Here is an 8,728-nt window from a genome sequence, read left to right on the forward strand (position 1 = left end):
GGTATTCCTTAGTTGAGATATCATTTGTAGTTAGGCAGGGGGTGATAAGTCTCTGGCAGACCACCAGAGTGACCTGGTGTATGGGGTGGAAGGTTTCTGGATACAGGGTGATAAGTCCCAGATAGAGACAACCTGCCTGGAGCATCAGGGCGGGACCTAAAGTTTGGTTTTGTTTTCTCTGAAGTTAGATGATTCAGCAAGTGTCTTTGAGACTGTTGTTTTCTTTTCTAGGCTCAAAGACCCCCAGCTCTGGTTATCTCCCTTAGGCAGATCATTATGTATATTACTACAGTAACAAGAAGCAGCAAGTTAAAGAAGTAGATTCAGCATAAATTCAAAATTAACCCTTTCAGTTTACAGGATCATGAGAGTGAGACCACAATACTGCTGAAAGTCCTCCCAGGTATGAAACATCTGCAGAGTTTCTAGGAAAATCTCTTCTGCCCTAGCTTGCTTGTATTTTTCCCAGATATTTAAAGATAGGAGAATAGCTCTTTACTACGCCCCAAACTCCATTCACCCAGATTCTTTGAGTCTCAGATGTAATGCAAGCTTTCAGCAATATGACCTTTGAGACTTAATCCCTTTACTCACAAAATCTTCCTTCTAGAATTTTCTCTGGGTATTTGGGCCTGAGACAGTGCATCTATCACCAACATACAATCTTCATTGTCAATGGATTGAGATTCTCCCTGCCAAAATAGGATCTGCATTAGTTTCTGCAGTCTTCCTTCCAAACTACAATCCTTGCCAATCTCCAGTTGAACCAAGAGCCCTCTCCCCAATACCCATGCGTCAGGGCGAGCCTGATGACGCCCTTGCGGTTCCGCAGCACCAGCTTGTAGGCTCCAGGCCTGGCATTCAGTGGTTCTTGGACACCCCCAACAACGAGGGACAGCAGGTTGCGCCTCCTTTCCTGCTCAGGATGTGAGCAGTGCTCTCCTTGTCTGATGAGACCAGCCCTGGGGAGAGAGGAAGGTGGTCACGTGAAGTGTGAAGGGCAAGCATGGTTCAGGAGTATGTTGCCTGGGCTCTACCCCACTCTCCACTCTCCTGCCAACAGCGAACTCCCTTTTCCCAATTCTCCCACCAAGCTCATCACTGAGCACAGAGCTGTGGGAAATGCTTCTTTGGGTCTCATTTCCTTGTCTACTACACATTCACTTCAAAGAAGTACAGAACAATTGGCCACCTTCATTAAAACCCTTCTTCATGCCTTCAGCCCTCATCACCCTGAGATAGAAAGAGTGGCAGGACTCCCCTCCTGACACGATGTAATCCCTGTAGACAGAGGCCCAGAAACACCAGCGCAGCATCAGATGCGAGCAGATGCCTGGGAAAACTGAGAAGCCCATACCCTTCGTGCACAAGTTGGTAAAATTCCAGTGGCAAGGACCCCATGAGGGTGGAAGCCAGCGAGGTAGCTCCAGGAGGGGTCCAGGTCGGCAGTCTAGACCAGCTGAAGAAACAGCAACCTGGTATTCAGGGCTGCACCTTGTTTCACTGCTGCTCCACCTGCTGATTTTCTGTGCTGACCTCTTCTGTGTCCCTGAGCCCAAGTGCTATAAACCCCAGTGTGAGTGTCCTGAGATTAGGGACAGCCTATCTGAGGAGCCTAGTCCCTGGGGCAGGCCTGGAGCAGAGGAGATGGTCTGGGAGACCATGGAACACGAAGAGAGAGAGAACAGACCCATGAATGGATGAAGCTGATACAGCCCACCAGGGAAGGCAGGCCCCCTGCCCAAGGCAGAGGTGGGACTCCTGGGAGGGTGACAGGGGCCAAGCCTCTGTCCTACATGAAGGGAGACCCTGTCCCAGGCAGAGCCCACCCAGAATGAAGGAGCCATTGCAAGAGGGAGTGAGCATCTCTCCAAGGACTGTGGCAACTGGAGTTCTGTCCCGAGTGGAGGGCTGGACCCCTGAGTCACTGTGACTCAGTGTAAGAGACCCCAGGGTGCTGAAGGTAGGGGCTGGGAGGAGGGGCATGAAGTTTCTAGTGATGCCCACAGGTGTGGGTGGAGAGGGGCCAGGTAGCTGCTGTGCCAAGTCTGTAGGACTTCCTGATACGAGGTCACAGCCTGTCCATAGCACTTCTTCCCCTGCTCAGTCCTTGGTCTGTATAGACACTGTTGTTCCTGGATAAGGATATCTTACACAGAGACCTAGCTCCTGGACTGATCTTCAGCATATGGGGGAAGCAGTTGTCCTTGGGAATATCCTGATTTTCCACCATTAGCTCTTAGGAAGTCCATAGGGTACATTTAGAAAACTTTAGTGCTCAGAAGTAGACTCCTACTTTTGCTAGAAACTCTATCACTAGGTAGTAGCTCACGGAGTCACAGTGCAAATGCTTGTGATGTGGAGTAGGCCCTGCAGAGTTGTACGAACAAGGAATGTTGCTTGCCTGCCTTCAAGCCAGCAGCCACTGTAGCTCCTGCTGACAATGGGCCTTCAAAGGAACTCAAGATGGAGGAAAACAGGTTATTGGTCACAGAGAGTAAGGATGCACATCAAAGGATTACTTGCAATGAGCCCAGCTTTTTATCTCCCCATGTGTAGAAAAACATGAAAATCATTAATTAGAGACATCTGCTTTTTGACTGGCAGTAATCTTATGATGTTTAACTACATGTTTTTGTTTTTCATTCCCCCCTCAAAATCCCATAAGTCCTGACTCATTCCATTTTACCTTCTAGAACACCTCCTCAGAGATTCCTGAGAGGCTATTTCCTGCCTACAATACTCAGCAATGTGTCAGAACAAAACCCCTGATAGCTTTTAGGTTGTGTACTTGTTTTCAGTAGACAGCGGAGACTCCCTGTCCCCCTGTTCACTGCCATCCTAAGATCCCTGCAGGGCCTGCTCTGTAAAGGTTTGTGGATATCTTGAAGTTCTCCTGGGAGATGACAAGAGTCCAGAATCTGTGAGCCGCAGCACCTTGGGGCAGGATACATTCTGAGAGCTCTCTGTTCTGATTCTAACCTCAGAGCTAATGCACACACTTTAAAATCAATAAAAGACCCTGCTCTATGTCCTTGATCACACTTTCTTTCCTCTTAGGGTATCACTATCATCATCTGATAAAGTGTCAGCTAGATGCTCTCAGAAAACCTTGTTTTCATTACAGATTCCTTCACCCCACTGTAAAATATGTAAATTCCTTACAGATTTACACCTATAAGATACATAATTGTTCTTCATTTCATGGCCTACGAGCTTCCTCAAATCCTGTTTTTTTGTTTTTGTTTTTTTCATCAAGCCCCCATAGTGGCCTCACTCTCCAACCTCACAGAAGTTGGAGAACTGTAGCCAGACAGAAGTTGACTCTTCCACTGACCACAGAGTGGTAGAAACCTGTCTCTGCCTCCCAGCCCAATATTCTGCACCCTGCATACAGGGTCACACTTCTCCATGGACTCATGGGGACTATGATCCTGACCACTCCCTAGCCAGCCCCATACTCACTGAGATGGGGAAATAGTCCTTCATGCACTACCATATGGCCCAGCATTTTATGAAAGCACTCTGCCTGCCCTGCTGCCATGGCATGTCTCGATCCAGGTACCACCAGATCACATACAGGATACTGATCATCCAGAATCTTGTGAACAGGAGGCCAATGAAAACTATGTAGCAGATAATGTCTGGGAAGGGAAGCAGAAACCTTCAGTGGTAAGAGGTATGAAGGAATGAGCTATCCTCATTGACTCAGCACTAGCAGCACTGTCCAGTCCAGCCCTCACCCCAGAAGGAAGAGATCAGTTTCCCAGGGCTTCAAGGAGGAGTGAATGCAGGCAACACCACCAGCATCATGTTGAGAGCCTGGATTTGAAACCAGCTGGCCTAATTTCAAACTCACGTTTTCCCACTGCAGCAGATTGCTTACTCATTTGGGTCTTCCCCCTCCACCTCCCTCTCTGTCTGTATTCACCAGATGCTCAATAAATGCCTGGTGGAGATTTGACTGGATGAACTCTTTCCAGTATCCATTCTTTAGAACCTCAGAGAAAAAGTATTCTTTCTACCCAGCCCACTTCCTGTGTACCCCCAGCCCATCTTTCCATAGATAAATCCCACCACACTCCCCCTTTAGTTAAAGTCCCCCCATGACTTCCTATAACTCTGAGGCTCAGCTCAAGCAGCTCAGCCTAGCTCAAGCTCACCATTGGTGGCCCCAACCCTCTCTAGTTCCAGTCTCACTCAACACATGCACCTCATGTGTTGCAGCTACACTAAGCTGCTCAGCTGATACAACTCCTAGTTTCTTTAGGTTTGCTGAACTCTTTCCGTTGCTGCCAGCCCCTGTCCTGCTGAAGGAAGGAGGGAGGAAGAGGGCATCTCATGCCTGGCCTGTTCATCAGGACTGCAGCAGGGCTAGAAACAGCTCCAGTGAGCAATTCCTCCCAGACTTATGATTCTGAGTCCCTTTCACAGACTAATCCCTGCTTTGACTCCAGGTCAGGTGGTCTGTGGGTCTGTCTTTAATCTCATGCCAATGGAGCCTCACTGTTAGAGAATACTGCATCCTCTGCATTCCATTCCCTCTACTCAACACCCTGTGCTTATACTCTTAAAGAGGTTCATCCTCCACCTGTAGTCTATTTGAAAGCAGGGTAAACCGGGCCTGTCATTCATAGCCGACTTCTGGAGAAGGGGCATTTGACCCAGTCTGAATAGTGCATGTGTGGGTGTTAAGTTGCTTCAGTTGTGTCTGACTCTTTGCATCCGTGTGGGCTATAGTCAGCCAGGCTCCTCTGTCCATGAGATTCTCCAGGCAAGAATACTGGAATGAGTTGCCATGCCCTCCTCCGGAATATCTTCCCAACCCAGGGATCAAACCCACATCTATGGCTGCTGCATTTCAGGCAGATTCTTATAGCTGAGCGACTGGGGAAAGCCCAGTTTGAATAGTTGTAAAATGCATAAGCCAAAGTAGGTTAGGGCTCACAGAGGTCCAGTTTCTACAGAGCACCTACATGCCAGGGGCTTGGTACAGCCGTGAACAACATATAGGAATTCCTGCCCGCGTGGTGTTGAATTCAGGGTTGTGTTTGGGGCGCTTTGCTTTGTCATTTCAATTTCTATGTTACTATTTGTAACAATTTCTATTTATAACAAGTTATAAATACTTGTTATCAAAATGACTCTTTGATATTTTATTATCGTTTTCAAATTTTCTTCCAGTATAGTTCATTTACAATGTTGTGTTACTTTAAGGTGTATAAAGAGGTAAATCTGTTATACACATACATATATCCACTCTGATTTTTCTCTTTTTAAATTCTTTTCCTATATAGATCATTACAGAGCACTGAATAGAGATCCCTGTGCTATACAGCAGGTTCTTATTGTCATCTATTTTATACACATTAGTGTTATTTGCCAATCCAAATCTCCCAATTTACCCTTCTTCCTTAGCCCCTGGTAACTATAAGTTTTTTTCTACTTCTGTTTTGTAAATAAGTACATTAGTACACCTTTTTTTCGATTGTGCATATAAGTGATATCAGGTGATATTTGTCTTTCTTTGACTATTTTCACTCAGTTTGACAATATCAAGGTCCACACATGTTACTGAAAATGGCATTAGTTTGTTCCTTTTTTATGACTGAGTAATATTCCATTATCATAATACCACATCTTCTATATCCATTACTCTAATGGATAGAGTGGTGGCTAATGGTGGCTTCAATGTCTTAGCTATTGTAAATGTGCTGTTATGAACATTGGGGTGCTTGTATCTTTTCAAATTATGGGCTCATGAGAGAGGCCTTATGGAGAACAGCATGGAGATTCCATGTAAAACTAAACTTGAGCAACCATAGGACTCAGCAATCTCACTCCTGGGCATATACTTGAAATGATTTTTGAGAGACAATTTGGCAGCATTAAATTAATTCACACCGTGGTATAACTATACCAGCGTTTATCTCAGAACGCTTTTCATCTTCCTAAACTGAACTTCTGTACCCATGAAACAAGAACTATCCTGGTCGAGAGAATAGAACCAAGTTGTTAATAGCAGTTCCTTGTAGGGTAGGATTTGGGGGAAGTCTTTGACTTTTAGAACACACATTTTGTTTCAGTGTGTTAAAATAGCATGTATTTGTTTTTTAGTCAGAAATAAAAAAAAATTTAAAAATACTGGCATTCCCACTTGATCAGATATAACTACCTACATTTAAACATTTCCCTCCTCTGGACTCACCCTTTAACTCCTGTCAGCAGGCTAAATATTAACTCAGGTGTGTTTTTCAGTCCCTGAAGAAAGGAAACCCCTTCTTGCCCCTCATAACACCAAGAAGGAAAAACTGTAATATTTCACTTTACTGAAACACAGAGAAGATATCCAGATTGGATAAACTCACATAGAAAACTAGTAGGGTGAGTGGTGGCTTCAACTCTGCTATCAAGTCCATATTATGCCTCCAACATTTAATCATTCAACAAACATTTATCAATATCAATTCTTCTAGGAGATGGAGATGCAGATGAGAACAAGACCAACTATTTGAAAGAAGCTTACCTTCCTGCGTGAGTTTGTGAATTATAGAGAAGAGGAAAGAAACAGATTAAACAAGTAACCCACTGGAAAGTATTTTTTTCTGGAACCTGAGTCTTCAGTGAGAGGCCACTCTTCAGGGACCTTCCTGGCCACTTCTTCATCTCTCCCTAATCACCTGCTCTATGTCCAGCATGAACCAGCTGTCCACTACCTTTGCAGTGTTCACTGACCCCCTGGAAACCCTTACTTTCATGCCAGCCTGTGCATTCTGCCCTGTAGACTCATCTCCTACTATCATTGGAGAAGAGCCCCTTCTCTCCAACCACTGCCAGTCTCACTTGACCAGAAGTAAGTAATCCTTTTTGAATTGTAAATATTTCAGACATTTGGGCTCAAGAGGCAACTTGGAGTATATTGCATAGGCACACATTATTTAAAATGCAAGCATTTAAAATGTAAAAACTATTCTTCACTCATGGGTTGTACAAATACAGAAACAATCAGGGGGCTGGTTTTGTCCCATGAGTCTACATGTTGACCACCTTTGTAGATTGTGATCTTGTAATCGAGCAGGATCTATGCAACCCTCCTGGGAAAGATCCTTCATGTCCTCTGCCTGCCTCTTATTTGTAGAAATCTTCAGCTTCCTAAGCCTTCACCAAATTTCAAAAATAAAATTATTCAGAGAAATCACAGAAAGATTATTATTCACAGAAAACACAGAAAGAAAGGAAAACAGTCAAGCAAGAAAAAAAAACATTTCCACAAATTCAAAGACTTTTAGGTTCTTCCTGAGAGCCAAAGATAATATTGAGACTCATCTTTGAGAGGTTTTGCAGATACTGAACCCCCAGCAGGTGGATGAAGCTGCATACCAGCCCATAGGCTTCAGACAAGGGGAAACCAGAAGGTTGATGACTGTGGCTCCAGGTTACCTCACCACCAAGTGATCAGACGATTCTCTAGGAGCTGACCATGCATCCAGTATCTCTACCTCACCCAGTCTCTGGACACCGTTCCCTGGTAACCAAAGGAGTTTCAGGCATTTTGAGCCTTAGTTCCCTGGACTCCTTCTTTGACCCCTGCAATAAAGCCTGCAGTTTGTTTCACCACAATCCAGTGTCAGTAGAGGGGCTTTACTGTGTTCCCACATGCATACCAAATCTAATTTGCTAACAGCTGCTCCCTGTCATCTGTCTCCCCCAACACCCCAACACAGAAGATCCCCAAGTTACAGCTTATCTTACACAGATTGGACCTTGTCACTCCTGTACCTAAAGCCCTCCTGGGGATCCCCTTTGCCCTTGAGATAAGGGACAAGGTAGAAGCTACTGTTCCTGGCGTCAGAGGGTCTGGATGTCTTTTCTCAGCTGCCCTTCTTCGAGCGGCAAGCCCAAATTTACTTGACTCTTTGCCCTCCTCTGGACAATCCCAGGCCTCAGGCTGGGGTGAGGTGGGCACGGACCGTCAGACATCTCCTGTTGGCAAAGCTCGCCCAAGACCATGTGAGCAAGACGTCCCTCACCCCAGGTGATCCCCAGGCATTGAGCTCAGCATCCACTTTAGGACCTGTATCTTTCCCCATCAATGTACCATGTGCACCTGAAGTGGCAGGTGCCCATGGCCTCCCAAATCCATCTCAACTTTCCTTACACAGGGCCAAGTAGGAGAAGATCAACTGCAGGATGGCGAAGGTCTGCAGCTTGTGTTCTAGTGGCACAAACAAGGATGCAAACTCCACCATGCTGATTCCTCTTCTTCCTCTGGAGGCTTCTCTGAGCTCCAGTGTGGTCTGAGACACCTGCTGGGTTTTGTTGTTGCCCGAGATTGCTAAGCATTTGTGGGGGCTGGAGTGTTTTTGTGGCATGTCCAGCCAGCCTTAGAATCTCAATGCACCTACCCTGGTAGAGACCACTATCCTAGGTGAAAACTTTTAACTCACTTGGCCTGGATAAACTTATTACAGAGATAGAGAAGTACAAGGGACTCTTCAGGCAATACATTATCTACCAGATCACCTTTGCTCAAATCTTGCCCATTACTTGGCAAGTGAAGCAGCAAGTAAAGGGCAATCTTGCCCTCTTACCTGTTACTCAACTATTTGGCTAAGTTATTGTCTCCTTTCACCTACCAGGTTCTTGGCTCCCCTTTTCAAATAACCAGTGCCAGCTCCCATATAAATATCTCAGGCCCCACCATGTCCTCCATCTCCTACCCTTTTCC

The 8,728-nt window shown here is 45.6% G+C and overlaps 1 pseudogene; it reads right to left on the reverse strand.

Annotated features, from left to right (window-relative positions):
- Positions 1-712: 712 nt before the first annotated feature.
- Positions 713-8,249, reverse strand: LOC136175743 (2-acylglycerol O-acyltransferase 2-like; annotated as a pseudogene).
- Positions 8,250-8,728: the final 479 nt, after the last annotated feature.

This window comes from Muntiacus reevesi, chromosome 9 (genome assembly GCF_963930625.1).
Source record: "Muntiacus reevesi chromosome 9, mMunRee1.1, whole genome shotgun sequence".
NCBI lineage: Eukaryota > Metazoa > Chordata > Mammalia > Artiodactyla > Cervidae > Muntiacus > Muntiacus reevesi.